This window comes from Parus major, chromosome 3 (assembly GCF_001522545.3).
Source record: "Parus major isolate Abel chromosome 3, Parus_major1.1, whole genome shotgun sequence".
Classification (NCBI taxonomy): Eukaryota; Metazoa; Chordata; class Aves; order Passeriformes; family Paridae; genus Parus; species Parus major.
In genome coordinates this window covers 109,938,359-109,954,514 of record NC_031770.1, presented here as the reverse complement: position 1 = coordinate 109,954,514, position 16,156 = coordinate 109,938,359, and positions in this window count along the sequence as shown.

The window sequence follows — 16,156 nt, the reverse complement described above, 5'->3', positions numbered from 1 at the left end:
AGCAGGAAAGGGAGAGGTGGAGGGGGAGACACGAAAAGGAGAAAAGAAAGATTTAGGATAAACATATCCCGGCTGATAAGCCATCAGGCTCAAGATGGGAGGGGCTGGAAAACCTGCTCAGAATGAATGGAAAGGGGTTTTTTTCTCCTCTCCTGCCATGCAATGAAAGGTGTTGGGGCCTCTCTCTATGCAAGAGGCTGCAGCCCCTCCCTGCCAGACCGAGGGTTGTGTACACAGGGCATGAAATCCTTGATGCCCCGGAGGGCTGGGAGCCCACCTCCACCTCATATGGATGGTCTGACCTCCAAAAGGTTTGGATCACCACCGGTTCCATGGGAGTGGGGGAAATTTGGCAGGAAGAGAGCACAGTACTCCCATATTGCTATAAAAACTCCTGGAAGCAGAATGTTTGTTAGAGTACAGGGCAATCTCCATAAGCAAAATTTTGTGGGGAAAAGGAGGATTTAGGAAAGAGATCCTGCATGAAATAGGGTGGGATTGATGTTGACCAACCACAGGGCAGCAGAGCAGGAGAAGAAGAGGATCTGCACTGCAGATCAGAGGCTGAGCACCAATCAGCTGGAGAAAAGAGCTTTTATTCCACACTGAGATGCATAAACTGGCCCAAAGCCTGGGATCGAGGATGTCCAGCTTGGGCACCACAGGAGGATCTGGGGAAAATGCAGGAAACAGCAACAAGGAGGAGGAGAGTGAAAAACACAGACAGTGAGGAGCAGCTGAAGGACATGGAGTGCTCAGTTCTAGATAAAGTATGGGATAAATGAGATATGGCCGTCATTTCCCTGTCTAGGGAGAGGGGAGAGAGTCTCCATCACCAGTGGTTTACAAGAACAGGCTGCACAAGGAGGAGAGGTTGTGGAGGTTTGATCCAGTGTTTGGACTGACTGAGTTTTTCAAGGTCCCCTACCTGTCACAATATCCTTCAGTCCTGTTCACTTTTTATTCCTCCACTGCTGAAGATTTGCTCAAAATTCACTGAAGTTGCCCTCTTGATGCTCACACCTTCAGCCTGTGGTCCAAATGGGGTTTTTAGACCATTTTTAGCTGCTGGTGGCTCTCCCCAAGAGAAGTTCTTGATCTGAATGGCAGGCAGAGCTCAGGAAAAGCATTTTTCAAGCAATATATTTGTTGAAAGTCCCTCCTGTAAATCCTGCCCAGTGAGAAAACTGAACATTGATAAGGAAGCAGCTGGGAATGACATAAGCCTTCAAAAAGAAAAAATAAATAAAAAAACAAAAGAAGGAAGAACAGGGCAAGCATTAAAGAAGGGACAATTCCACTTTGAAGAGGTGAAGTACTAAATCCAACAGCCTCCCTGTTTGCACAGGTTAAAGAGTGTAAAAACACCAGCAGAAAAGCACAGAAAAACACATAGAATGAGAATTGTTTGGGTTGGAAAGGACCTTGCACGTCACCTAGTTCCAACCCTTGGCCATGGGCAGGGACACCTCCCACTATCCCAGGTTGTTCCCAGCCCTGTCCAGCCTGGCCTTGGACACTGCCAGGGATCCAGGGACAGCCACAGCTTCTCTGGGCACCCTGTGCCAGGGCCTGCCCACCCTCACAGCCAACCATTCCTTCCCAATATCCCATCCATCCCTGCCCTCTGGCAGTGGGAAGCCATTCCCTGTGTCCTGTCCCTCCATCCCTTGTCCCCAGTCCCTCTCCAGCTCTCCTGGAGCCCCTTTAGGCCCTGGAAGGGGCTCTGAGCTCTCCCTGGAGCCTTTTCTTCTCCAGGCAGAACACCCTCAGCACTCCCAGCCTGTCTTCATAAGCAGAAACATTTCCTGGACTGCTCCAAGATTTCCCAGTGGAAATTCTAATTGGACTAGATGGAAAGTCTCTCCCACCCCTGATGACTCTGTGATTCTCACCCTGGTTTCCCCATCACCTTGATTTTCTGAGCCATTGCCTTATCCCAGTCAGAAGCTCTGGGACAGGAATAAGGGCTGTGTCCTCAAAGCAGGAAGAAATCCTGTAACTCTCATAAACCAGTAAGCGAGGAGGTGCCAGATCTCCCTTTGCAGTCCTTCCAGAACTGCTGAAGCAAACCCAGCTGGAATCTCCACCCATCAGAGCTCACCCCATCTCATTTCAGCACTGGGAGTGTGATATTCAGGTGCAGCTCCTGCCTGTGACTCAGCAGCTTGCACCTGACTCAAACACTGCTTCCAGGAACGCATCTGCTCCAAATTTAAAGATATCCAAGGATAAAGAACCTGGGTTAACCAGGTGATTAATTTCCCATTGCAGCAACCACAAGCCTGGGTGGTTTGGCTCTGCTTTGAAGCCAAGAAAGGCATTTTTTTTCTAGATTAAAGACACTTATTTCATCAGACATTTCTCCCCAAGACGTTCTTCTCCAGCCTCTTCTCCATCTCCTTTTCCAATAAGCCAACCAGAACAAGTTTTCCGAGCCTGCCATGCCAAGGTTTCCTCTTCGCTCTTCAGATAGTCTTTAGCCCTTTTTCCATGCCCTTTCTAATTTTTCAGGATCTTTTTTAAAGCAACAATGTGCTTTTCTCAGTCTCTATCTAACAAACTATCACAGCATCTATTGAGTGATGATCTTTTCTGCTTTCAGTCATGTGGCCTGGTTAGAATGACAGAAAAAGAGTCAGGGTGTTTTATAAAGAAAAAGAAATAAGGATGTTTTCCCTCTTTCTACATTTTGAGATTTGGCCTTTTCTTACAAGGAACAAGATGTAGCACAAGGGGAAACGGCCTCAAGCTATGCCAGGAGATGTTCAGGTTGGTTATCAGGAAAAATTTCTTCAGTAAAGGAGTTAAGCATCAAAACAGGCTGCCCAGGGAAGCGTGGAGTCACCATCCCTGGAAATGTTCAAGAAACAAGCAGATGTGGCACTTAATTACATGATTCAGGGGACATAGTGGTGATGGGTGAAAGGTTGGGCTTGGTGATGTTGGAGGTCTTTTCCAAGTTTAATTATTCTATGATTTGTTCCTTTCTATTTACAGTGAAAACTGATATTAAAAAATCACTGCAGAATCTGCAATTGGGGGAAGTCATCTATCTGTGTGGGTGTGTCTTGAAATGACAGGTTTTCCACCTTCATTTTCTGAAAAGAGTGGGAAAGTTTCAGGACTGGGATCACTCCCTGCAGATTCTTTTCTTTCCCCCATTCATGGAGAAGGGTCCAGGAACATCCACAGGCACTGACCCACATCACCCACACCAACGACATCGAAGTCTTTGCCACTGGCCTGTGCCCTTGGCCAACCTGCAGATGAGCTCCCCAAAAAGCAGCTGAGCTTCCAAAGACCTGACTCCTTCCTGGAAGACACCAGCAGGCCCACAGCAGTGCTGACCCTGGGCTGCAGGGATCTCTGAAAATCAGGCTCCCAAGACAAGCTGGCCAAGGAATGGAAGAGCCAAAGTGCAGCGCTGTTGGGCGGTGGGGAGAGGTGAAGCAGAGGGAGGAGCTGCTCAGATGAGGACTGGTGTGGGTGCTTTAGGGGAACTTTCTTTACAGGTTCTCAATACTCCTACCCTGACCAGGTCCAGGGAAGACCAGGACCACCTGGATTAGAAGCAGAATCCCACTGAATGTTGGACGTGGGACCCACTGTTGGTTTGGAACAGCAAATGTGAAATGTCACCGGAGGTGAAGGAGTGCTGGGCTTCACGGGCAGAGCTTTGCCCCATCTTGTTCTAGAACCCATGGAGTGCAGAGAGGTGAGTGTCCCACCTCTCCTCCAGGAATGCAATGGAGAAATACTAAATGAGGGCAAGGACAGAGCAGCCCTTCCCCAGCACCTTCTTCCAGCCTTTAGTGCATTTCTGCCACGTGACATCCTGAGCTGGATAAGCTGATCTTATGTTTAATCACCCTCAATAGAACATTTTTCCTCCACCCAACTGTCCAATTGCTTTCCTGAACCCTCATGAACCTCCAGCTTGGCCTGGAGTTGATCCCATGCCCTGGTGTCAGGAGGCCAAGCTTCTTGCAGACGTTTGAGGACGCAGTGGGGGCCAGGGGAGCCCTATCAGCCTTACCCACCGCTGAACTCCCGCTGACTCCGAGAGGAGCCGGCCAGACTCCCCGGGATGCTGAGCGCAGGCCACATCCCAAACAAACAGGAGGGAAAAGGCAGAAATTGGCCCGTGTGAAAAATGAGAGGGGGAAATAAGGGGCGAAGAGAAGGGAAACGTCTGATTCATTATGCGCTTGTTTTGCTTTTGTCTTCTCCAAGGAGGAAGAGGATGGAGCGCTGCCGAAGACAGAGACAGAAGGATGTTTCCTGGCCCGGCCTGGGAGAGGATCAGATAATGGGCAGATAACAATAGAAATGATGACTGAGACGAAACTGCAGCCACTGGCTGTGCAGAGAGAGAGCAGCCAGCCCACCTCGGGCAGGGGAGGCTGAAGAGGAAGAGCAAAACAGCTTCAGTGCATGAGATGGCTGGTCCAGGTAGGACCTCTGCAAGCTCAGACCCTCCAGCCTTGCTTTCCCCATTGCATGAGCCTTTTCACACATTTATGTGAGGTCTGAGGATGCAGCAGTCCCACTAATGTGGGGATGGGCAGTAATCTTTAACCACAACTCTGCCCACCACAGTTTGTGCTTCTACTCTTGTTGTCCCTTCTCTGCCACCCGAGCACTCCATTTGAGCTCTGCTGAGTCCCCATCATGAGGGATTCTCACTAATCTGATGGGTGCAGAGCAGGAGGAGCAGTAAATGAAGGAGTGAGAAAAGGAATTAGCTCTGAAGGTCTGCTCACAAAGGCCTGTTTTAGTTTCTCTGCTTCAAGTAAAACGTGTTGCGGTCCTCACTCATCTCCAGGGCTCAACATGCAAACACAGTCACCCAGGGTATCCAAACCCAGATGCAAAAGTGCTGGTAGGCAAACACCAAAGCCCAGGCTGCTGGGGATGGATGAAAAGTCCATTTGTTCCCCCAGCACTGCCAGGGCCACCACTAACCCATGTCTCCAAGTGCCACATCCACAGGGTTTTTAAATCCCTCCAGGAATGTGACTCCAGCCCTGCCCTGGGCAGCACAGGTGGGCACCAGCCACCCTCTCCTCTGGGGAGAGCAGTGTGTGGATGATGGCAGAGAGGATGAAGCTCACACTTGTGCACAGGATTTTCCTGAACTTCACTGTAAATTCCTCTGGTCTCAAGGATAAATTTTGAAGGTATGCAAATGGGTCCTGATTAGATTTTTGGAGCTCAAGAAAAGCCTAAATTCTGACTGTTGCTATAAAACAGGACTCAGGGCTCTGCAGCAAGACATGTGATTGCCTATTCTTACATATCAAGCAAACCTGCTGAGCTGAGCAGAGCTACCATGCCATTGGGGTGGTGGATTTACAGAGCCACAAAATACAGCCCCTCATTCACAGTGAGCCACCCAGCAGCTGAACCCAAGGTCCAAAATCAAAGTTATCCTCTGCTTGGTCACCCTGTGAACTGGGCACAGTGAAACAGCAAAGTAGGAGTCAGAGTGGATCGTTATTAATGACACAGTGGCAAGGAGGAAGCTCTAGGGAGACCTTTAATGGGTTTATAAAAAGGAGAAAAAGGGACTTTTTCTATGGGCAGATAGTGATGGGCCAAGGGGGGATGGGTTTATTTGAGGAAGGACAGGTTTAGATTATAAGTCAGGAAGAAACTCTTTACTCAGAAGGTGGGGAAACCCTGGCACAGGATTCCCAGAGAGATTGTAGCTGTCTCATCCCTGGAAGTGTTCAAGGACAGCTGGGTGGGCTTGGAGCAACCTGGGGTAATGGAAGATGTCCCTGCCCATGGAACAAGTTGATTTTTAAGGTCCCTTCCCACCCAAACCATTCTGTGATTCTAATTCATGTATGGCTTCTACAAGTGGCTCTATGCACTTTATGAGGGGGTGTCTTGGCAGCAGCATCTTCACCAGGCCACTGGGCTTGAGTGAAGCAGAGTAGGAAATTAATAACTTCATTAAAAGAAGAGAAAACCTAAAAATGTCTTCTGGTCCTACCTTCACACACAGAGCCAGGAGGAAAGGACAAGTGTGAAATCCCACCCAGGAAGGAGCAGAGAGTACCTGATGAGGTCCAGCCCCCTCAGACCAGAGACAGCTTTAAGAGGAAATCACAGTGGGCTTGAAAATATTGACTTTGGTCAGTATTTGTTTCTGCTGACTTTGGCCAAGGCACAGCTGCTACATGGGCTGAGGAGCTGAGTGAAACCAGGCCACAGTGGTCATGGACAGTGCTCAGATATGGCTCCAGATGTTCTGTGCCCTGCCCTGACAACCTCACTGCCACTCTTCCCACTGCTGAATAAGCCAAATCTGACATGCTTGATCCTACCTGGCCATAAACCTCATGTTGCTGCAGTAACAGAAATCCAGTGTGCTCCTCTCTTCCTGTGTGACAGCTGAAGTCACTCTGTCCCTGTTGCTGTCATCCAGGCAGGTCCTGAGGGCTTAAACTTAAAACATCCTGACTTGGAAGGGACCCACAAACATCATCAGGAAGCAAAGCCTATGAGGCCACACCATTACATTATTACTTCATGCATGAGGATTCATTTGTCCTTTCTGTTTAACCCCAGATTTTTTTAAAACTATTTAAAGGATACTCAATTGCTGATGGGATTTTGAAAATAAATGTTTAGAGATGTAAAAATCTGGTGGGAAAAAGAACCCTGAGTGTAACAGCCAGTGAAAATCTGCCCAGGAAAATGCCATCAGGGTTACCCATACTACAGGACATGACAGGGCTCACACTGCCACCAGCAGCTGGGCCAGTTCCTGCAGAAAGCCAGGTTTGCACCTTCTGGGACTTGCAGAAGGATCCAGAGAGGACATTTATCCTGAAGAGCGAACACCCCGATTAAAAATATTGCCTGGATGGGAGGAGCAGGGATAATGCTCATTAAATTGCTGGTTGAAGAAAAAAGAGTCTGCTCAATCTGGGCTGGTAGCCCCCCTCCACCACCCAGCCAGCCCTCCCTCCCTGCTCCGTGCAGGAGAAGGGCTCCTATCTCCTGAGAATCCCGATAAACCCTCCTCTCGCACCCTCCCCTTCCCCCCCGAAATAAAAGTGAGCTGTCTTAGTGCTAGGATGCAGAAACCACTTCCAAGCCAGCATTACATCAACATTGCAGCTGATAAAGGGATGCACAATGGAGTGTTAGACTAATAGAAAAACACAGCTCAGATAAGGCAGGCTCCTGATAGCCTGGGCTGATGTAAAATGCCATTGTCTCCCTTTCTGTCAGCTGAGTCACCGCAGCGATAGGGAATTCCAGTGGCAACGGGCAAGTCAGGGGTCAGAAACCACAAGCCCTGGGCAAGGCAGATCCCCCGGTGTGGGCACCGCTGGGCAGATGGAGCTGGGGGTGCAGCTGGTGGCAAATTCCCTGTGGCTGCAGGGATAGGGAGGAGGATGATGGGTGGAAAAGGTCCGGCTGTAGGACTGTGCCAGGCTCTGTGTGCAACAGAGATCCCTCAGCACCTCCTGGCATGGGACCCACCACTTTCCACGGCTTTTCCTTGCTGTTTTATCCCTCTGCCACTGTCTCATCCATCTCCTGTGTTTTCCCAGGGTGTTCTGAAGTCAAGGGAGAGTGGGAAATCAGCTGGAGAATGCAGGGGAGGGGATGCTGGTGGCACTTCAGTCTCCCAGGTCCTTTTGGGTCCAGAACATCCCTTCCATGGGACTTGAGCAGGCACAAGAGGAGCCAAATCTTGTCTCCAGCTGCTGTCCCACATTAGTCTGAAAGATAAAGTGGGAGAGGCACGGAGAAGGACACCCTGCCCGCACCCAGGCGGTGCCAGGGGCCAGAGGATGTCTGTCTCCATCCCTCCTGTGAACGGGAACTCCCAGAGCCCGCCGAGGGCTGTGATAGTGCCCTGCCTGACGGGTGAGGGTGTTTTTCCCTCTGTGGGCTCCGCTCTGGCTTTCCTGTGCTGCCCTTTGATCTCCTCTCACACGGCCCTGGCGCGAGGCTGCCCCAGAGGAGGAACTCCAGATTACGTGGTGAGGTTATGTCATTTTTCCAGCGGACGTGCTGGCCTGGCTCGCAGTGGAGAAGGCTTTTTTTAGCGTTGATGCTGCACCCCTTGGAAGGCAGGTCCTAGAGCAAGCCTGGAGTGGGGATGCTGCAACAGCCTCGTGTAGCAGGGAAAATCTGAGACCCAGCACACGCTCAGGAACCAACCCTGGTCTTTTCTGTGCTTGCCCACACCTCAGCAGGAAGACTTCAGAGCTTGCCACATGGCAGTGGGTGCAAGATCAGCCCTGGCTGAAAACTCAGTGTAAAAGCAGAAAATGGGTTTTATGTTGGGAAGTGGGTGATGTTTTTACCCAAATCCTCAGAGGTGGAGCAGATCTGAGGACGTTGCACATTACAGGGGTAGAAAGCACGAAACTCCACTGATGGAAAATGAAATCTGGCTGAAAAGCTTCAAAGATTTCCCTTCTGTTTCATCAGAAGTAAAGACTTACAAACAAAAAATTAAATATTTTTTCTACAATGATTTTGTACATGTTTTTCTTCTGAAAATCTTTTGACTGAGACCTTTCTCTTTTTCCCAAACCAGTGGACTTTCTTACCCTTTCGGTCAACTTGGAGACCATTTCCTCATTATTCAAAGATAGAAGCAAACCACAAAATGTTGCAGAGTGCAAAAAAAAAGAGGATGGAAGCTCATCATTCATGTTTGTGAAGAAGACAAGATGCCCAGGGAAAGCTGCTGAAGGTGGAAGATTGTGGAGGAGACCTTGTCATGTAAGAAGCCAACTCTTGCATCTCCATCTCTACTCTCTTTGTTTGAATAAACTGATGCTGACCAAAAAAAACCCATGAAAATCCCAATGAACCTCTTCTGAGTGTGGAAGGAGATCCAGTCTGGATCTGGTTTCTAACACCAGTTAAATGGTTGGAGTGCAATTTCTGGTCATAATGCCTGGATTTAGTGCTGAGCTGGACCAGGAAGGAGACAAGGTCCTCTCTGTCTGGAAAAGGGGAGGGATGAAGGCTCAAACCCCCGTGCTCATCAGGACTTCTGGGGGTACAGTTTGTACCCTGGCTCACACTGGTTTGTAGAGGTCTCTGGATCACAGAATCATGGAAAAGTTTGGGTTGGAAGAGACCTTTAAAATCATCTCATTGCAACCCCCTGATATGGACAGAGACTTTCCACTAGGCCAGGTTGCTCCAAGCCCCATCCAACCTGGCCTTGAGGCAATCAACATTTCAGAGCTTGACCTCTGTTTTTTGAAAACTCAATATCAATATTCTCAAATCCCCATCCCCTGAGGGAGTTGCCTGAGGTGGCCATGGGACACGTGGGCACATGTGGGCATGGGTGAGGGCTCGCAGTCCACCTGCACTGATCACCTCTGGGACAGAGCAGCAGAGACCTGGCTTTGTATGGAAGCTCCGGGGAGATGCACACAGGAGAAATCCATAATCTGCTCTGGAACACCAATGAACACCTCTGTTCCCCTGGGAAATTTTTATTGGCTACAGACTGTGAAATTTTCCAGAGAATGAAATGCATCACCCCTTCAGGAAAGAAGGAACCCTTGGAAAAGCCAATCTCATCCAGAAGAATCCACGATCCCTTTGACTCAAGACTACTTGAAGAAGAAGGGCTCTGCAGTGTTGAAGTGCAGCCCACAAGAGGAGGGTGATCAAAGCTGCTAGAGGGTTGAAAATCCAGTTTACACAACCTCAGTGCTGACCGATTTCCCTTCCCTGACCTCACTGGTTCGTAGGTCTGGCTCAGAAAGGTGGAAGTTGTGTTGTGTTAACTGGAGAAGTGGCTGGGGACTGGGGAAGAGGCTTCAGAAACTCAGGAAGAAGGGATGTGTGGGGTAGATTTGGGATTTCAGGGAAGAGAACAGCCTGGGTCTGGTCTCAAACTCCTGCAGATGTTGTCTTTTTTCATGGAATCACAGGATCAGTAAGGTTTGGAAAAGAACTACAAGATCATGGAATGGAAGTCCCACCTTCCATTTTGGAAATGCACAAGAGTCTCCAGACCAGATCCCCAAAGACCTTCTGATGCCAGTGGGATTTCCTAATTGATGTGGCTGTGAGGATATTGGGGTCTTCATGAAATACCCTTTACCTCCCACAGTACAAAATCTCTGGGCAGATCCTTTAGCTCAGGCAAATGCACTGGTTTCTCATCCTAAAATATTGGGATGGGATTCAACTGAAAGTTCCAGGAGCCTAAATTCAGGGTTTAATTCAATTTTCCTCACTGAAGATGCACCAGAGCAGCCAAGATGCCCTCATGGGGCTGGAAGGCAAAGGGAACACAGGTGATTCACACTTTTCTGTCCAGCAACTGGAGACTGAGTAGATTATGGACTCAGTGATCCCTATGGGTCTCTCCCAACACAGGATATTCCATGATCCTGTGATATCCCAAGGCTGGGACATGTGTTGGGAGAGGAGCTATGAGGATAAACCCTGGAGGGGGCAGCTGGGCTGCTGCAGACAGTTCAGATCTGGAAAGGCAGGATCCCACCCTTATGAGATCCTCACCCTTTTTCAGGAGAGACAGAGACTGCCGAGTTTCTGCCGGGGAAGAAAAATACAGTCTGGCACTGAACCCTTGAAAGGTTTCCGGCCCTTGGATTAGATGACCTCAGTATGCCTTTTCCATATCTGCTACCACAGATATAAAGGCTTACTTGAGTCTGCAGGGAATTCTTGGACAGAACTTTTTATTCTATTTTTTTTTTTTTTCTAATAGGGAAAACCTATTTGTTTAGTTATTATTATTATTATTATATTATTATTGTTGTTGTTGTTGTTGTTGTTGCTATTCTTTTATATGTAAATATACACATTACAGTGAATCCTGTAAAAATTATCAGTGCTAAATGGAACTTCTGCTCAAAATTATCACATTTCTCACCCAATAGCTTTGAAGACCTTTACAGTCCCAATCAGGCACTTAATTGTCCGTTTCTCAGTACAGGATCAGTTTTGACTCTTTGGACATCTCATTTTACTGTTTCTCCATGACAATCCAGGGTTAGGCACAAGACCTGTGGCTTGTTGCTTATAATCAAACCTTAAATTATCATCTCCCTTCTCCAAACCCCTTGCAGGTCGGTGGTCCTGGCATCCTGTGCACCACCACGTCCTCTGAAGGAGATATGGGAAAGGAGGACAGTGGTGGTTTGGATCAATCCCTGGTGTGAACCCTGCTTCTCTCCTCAACAACAAAAAATGGTTCAGGCAGGAATCAGTTTTGATCAGAGAAAAGTTGCTGTCACTTGCAGGTGGTGCCTTTCCATGACCTCTGCCTGCCAAGGTGTGAATACAGATTGGTGATGGTCTCTAATGCCAGGTTTCCATAATATTTATTATGAAATATGGAACTAGATTCTTTATGGAAAACAGGCTGGCTTAAGAAGCTGACTTTGTTTTGGAAGTGATCAGCTTGGCATGCCTTGAAAACATCTTGTTTTCATACGGCACCAAGCACATTCATGGAATTGTGGAATCACGGATTCACAGAATGGTTTGGGCTGGAAGGAAACTTAAAGCTGACCCCATTTCACCCCCTGCCATGGGCAGGGACAACATTCACTATCCCAGGCTGCTCCAAGCCCCATCCATCCTGGCCTTGGACACTGCCAGGAATCCAAGGGCAGCCACAGCTTCTCTGGGCACCCTGTGCCAGGGCCTCACCACCCTCATCATAAAAAATTTCTTTCTTATATGTAACTTCAATCAACCCTCCTTTAGTCTAAACCATTAAGCCATTCTGGTCTGAGACTGGAAAACTCTAAATTATAAAGTGGCCTGGCATCCAGTCTTCTCCAAACCATTACTGAATGTCTTGGCCCACTTCAAGAAACTGATTTTCCTGAAGGAGACACCTCCTGGTCATTGCCACCACCAACCTCCTGAGAGCAGCTGTGGGGTTAGGAGAGATCTCAGCAACCAGAAATCGACTTTTTGCCCCCAAACTGTGGCATGGAGAAATCCTCCATGCACCAATCACTGCTACTAAAAATACATCCCTGTCAAAGCAGGTGTGCAAGGATGTCAATGTTCTGTCTGAACACCAGCAAATTGAAAAGTCCAGGCTGATTTAGTTTGTTTTGATTCTCAGGGAAGGGAAAAGAGTTTTGTTTTCAATCTATGTCTTTATGCCAAAGTTTGGACTTGTAATGACCACTTGTGGCTTGAATCAATTTGCAACAGAGAGAAAAGGAAATTTTTCATCCAAAGAAATTCTGAATCAGGTGTGTTCATTTTATAAATGTCTTTTGAAGAAAAGCAATGACTCTCAGAGCATGTCTTTCCATGGGAGCAGAAAGATTTACACATTCATGGGAAACATTACTGCTGAATTCCCCTTTTCTGATCCCAAAAAATTCCATCCCTACTGCAGAAAAAAACATGAGGGGACACAGGATGGGACAATTACAGCATCACTTTGGGTTGTCCCATCACCCTAATAGGAATATCATCTCCCCCTTCCCGTGCTGCCCATGGCAAAGGATCCCAGAGCTGGAAGGAGACCGGGGCAAGCACGCAAAAGGCAGGGACATGAGGATGGAAAGGGCCAAAGCAGGGGGGATGAGGATGAAAAGGGCAAGGGGAGAGGTGAGCTGTATCGATTGGTGTGTGAAAGGCTTCCCGGGAGCCCCGTTGCTGAGAGACAGCCCTGGGAGATGCAAGGCTGGAATTAATAACTGCTCCACTGGGGCCCTGTTTGCTCTCCTTGCCCAGAGCCGGAGGACTTTGGTCGCAGCTTATCGCCCCGCCAAAAGCCCCAGGAATGCAGTCACAGGCAAATGTGCTCGTTCACACGACATCTATTAATCAAATGGCTCCCCCACCCTTTAACCCTTCGCAGCTCAGGGAGGGGGAGGAGGTGAGCACGACTCTGCTTTGTCTAAAATCAGGGTCCCAGGAGCCTCTTCGGAGCAACCTGAGACAGGGGTGAGTAACTCCGGTTAAGATGCCTTCTCCTCACTCTGCACCCGGGGTTTTCCTGAATTCTGATGGAATTTGTTTGGATCCTGCTCATGAAGACGTCCTTTTCCAGTGGGAGCCAAGCATCTAACCACCCTAAAATGCTTTGAAAGCCCCACATTTTGTCACTGAAAAAAGATCACAGACTTTTCTTCCTCTTCTCTCTGTGTCACATTTCAGGTGCTGCTTGCACCCACACCGTGGTGTGTACACCTCTGCAGCTGTGCACATCTGTAAAGGGATTTTCTCGGCTCTGAACAGCACAGAGTCCATCAGACCCACCCTGGGGACACAAAACATCATTGGCAAATGTCTCTGCTGCTGCTTGGAGCAGGCAGGATTTACCCCAACTGCCGAGGATCAGAGAATCATAGAATATCCTGAGCTGGAACTTGGCATCTCCATGGCAACACCAATCACCCTAGAATTAAGGAATTCTGGAATCATTAAGGTTGGAGAAGATCTCTAAGATCATCGAGTCCAACCATTAACCCAGCAAGGCCAGGTCCTGGAGTGCTGTGTCCCTCTTGTCCTGCTGCTGGGTGTTTTAGCCTCTGAAATGTGCAGAGAAGTGTGTTCCTGCCTTCAGACACAAGGCTGAGGAAGATTTTCAGGCTCTTGACCTGTAAGCAGTGGTTTAGCCAGTTAAATTAACAAGAGGCTCTCCATGGTGAGGAAAGAGGCAGTGGCACCTCCTGAGGACCATTTAGCACACCAAAATTAGACTCCTGCTCTGTAACATCTCCTGGAATTCATCACCTGCTGAATTAAGTGTTGTGAAACAGCCAGGGTGGACACTGCTGCATTGGTTACCCTGAGACATCACCTCATCCTTGTCCACACCCTGAAACCCATGGGTTGGATCAACAAATCAACCAAAAATACCCTTCAGGAAGGTGGCAGGGATGCTCCAGTGCTGTAAGACACAGGTGAGCCTGGGAAATGCCATTTGATGGCTGAGATGGCTCCTACAGAGGGTCTGGAACAACATCCCAGGAGAAGCAGCTGGGACAAGAATCCCACCCATCCTACAGACGGACTCAGAGCAGCCTCTGGTGTGGTGGCCCAGAGTGGAGGCTGATGCTGCTCCTCCCTGTCCTCTGTCCCTTGTTCCTGGATAAACAGTGTCCAGCGATAAGGTGACCATTTGTGAAAGGGGTGGGGACTCAGCAGCCTCATCAAGCATGGTCAGCTCCCCAGCACCTCAAGTTTTCCACGCTGGCTGGCATCTCCTCGCCCAGTGCCAGCCCAGGAGCTCTGCTGGTGACAGGGTGAGGCTCTGGCTTTCGCCCCAGGCCAGACCAGGCTGGAGGATGGGGTGGGTGACTCTCAGCCCTCCCACACCAGGAAAGAAAGATGGATTTTTGTGCGTCAAGTCCTGAGAGGTTTTTAGCCCTGGGTCCTGTCTTGTTGGCCTTGTGTCAAGAAAGAGGAGCACGAGCTCAAGGATTTTGAAGGAAGGCAGAAGGAACCACGCCAGAGGTGGGATCTGGGGCATTTTTACCTGCTTTTGGGTTCTTTGCCTAGTTAATGAAATCTCACAAGGCAAAGGTGCCAGGATCACAACCCCCTTCTTGTCAGAGCAGGTTACACCTGTTCATGACAGTGAGAAAAAAAGGATGTGTTTTTGTATCTTGCATTTTTAGGCATGCAAAGTTTGGGGTTCTTTTCTAGCTGTCAAAGAACAAAACACATATTTTGGGATTGAACCAGCTCATTTCTGAAGCATCACCACACTCCAGCCTCTGTTTTGAGCCTTCAACATTTTCCCCTCCAGATCCAACTGTGCCTAAAAATCACAGATTTCTTTTGGATTAAATCAATCCAAAAGATGCACCACAGCTTCTCATGGGTCTGCTTTCTACAGGACCCTTCTGAACCACCTGCAGTGGGGACATCACATGCTCAAGGCCAATATTTTGGCTGCTTTGTCCTACTCCTACATGGCCACCTCTCCTTCTGTTTTTCCACAAGTTATTGAGTAGGATTTGCCACGTGTCTGTGCAGCAAAGGGAGATGGTGGGGTCCCTGCATGAAAGACAAGCACTAATTAGAACTGATTCCTCATCCCAATCCTTATTTCTGATGGCTCAATGAACAGAGAAAAAGAAATATAATCAGGAAAAATAAAAGTATTATGAGTTCTGCAGGTCAAACAACCTCCAGCAAACCAGGTATTGAGAGGGAAGAGGGAGAAAAAACAACCTACAGAGCAATTTTCCACTTTTACTTGTAAATAATTATTCATTCAAACTCCAGCGATAAGGACATGACACTCTCCAAGCAGATTAGGACCTCACTAGAGAAGAGAACCCTTCCTTCCCCTCTTCCCGTATTGTTCCCAAAGAGTTAACAGCAAAGCAGGTCTGCAATTACCCGGGAATAATGGGGTGTGATTGGGGCACTAAAGAGGTGGAATTGATCCCTTTTATTTTATTTTTTTTTTCTCCAGGCTTTCAGCCCTAGAAGCCCCTCCCTGACTTCCTGGCAACTCATGACCAGCAGGGTCAATAGAGCAGAAACCCTTCTAAAGGGCCAATCTGTATTTGAATTATTTAAACAATGTAGTACAGCCAAGTTAAATGGGGCTTATCAAACGTTACACCTCTCCAGGCACAATTGGAGACAGAAGGATATTAACTGCTGAACACTCCACCGATGGCATGGAGAGAGCTGGAAAAAAAAGGGGGAGAAAAAACGGGAAAAAAAGGGGGACCACGGCAGGCTGATTTGGACAAGGAGAGAAGCAGATTCCTGCCCAGAGATTGTCTCTTCTCCCATTTGGAGACACTCCATTCTTATCCTGGAGATTGGCTTTAGCATCCTAAAACACCCCCCAGCTTGGGGGTATTTAACTCCTTAATCTGCATCATCTCCACTCCTTAGGATGAGAGGGATCTGGAGGATACAGGTCTTTTCTTCACGCTTCTGGAAAGGAAAATAAGGAAGGAGTTGTTTCCATGTCACATAGGCTGGGGTTTATTATCCCTAAGTGTGCACTTTGCCCAGGGAGGGCTCCGTGTCAGGGAGCTGCCTGCAGGGCACAGTGGAAAAAGAAACATTAATAGTAATAATGATAATGGTCATAATAATGGTCATTATAATATATAATATATAATATATAATATATAATATATAATATATAATATATAATATATAATATATAATA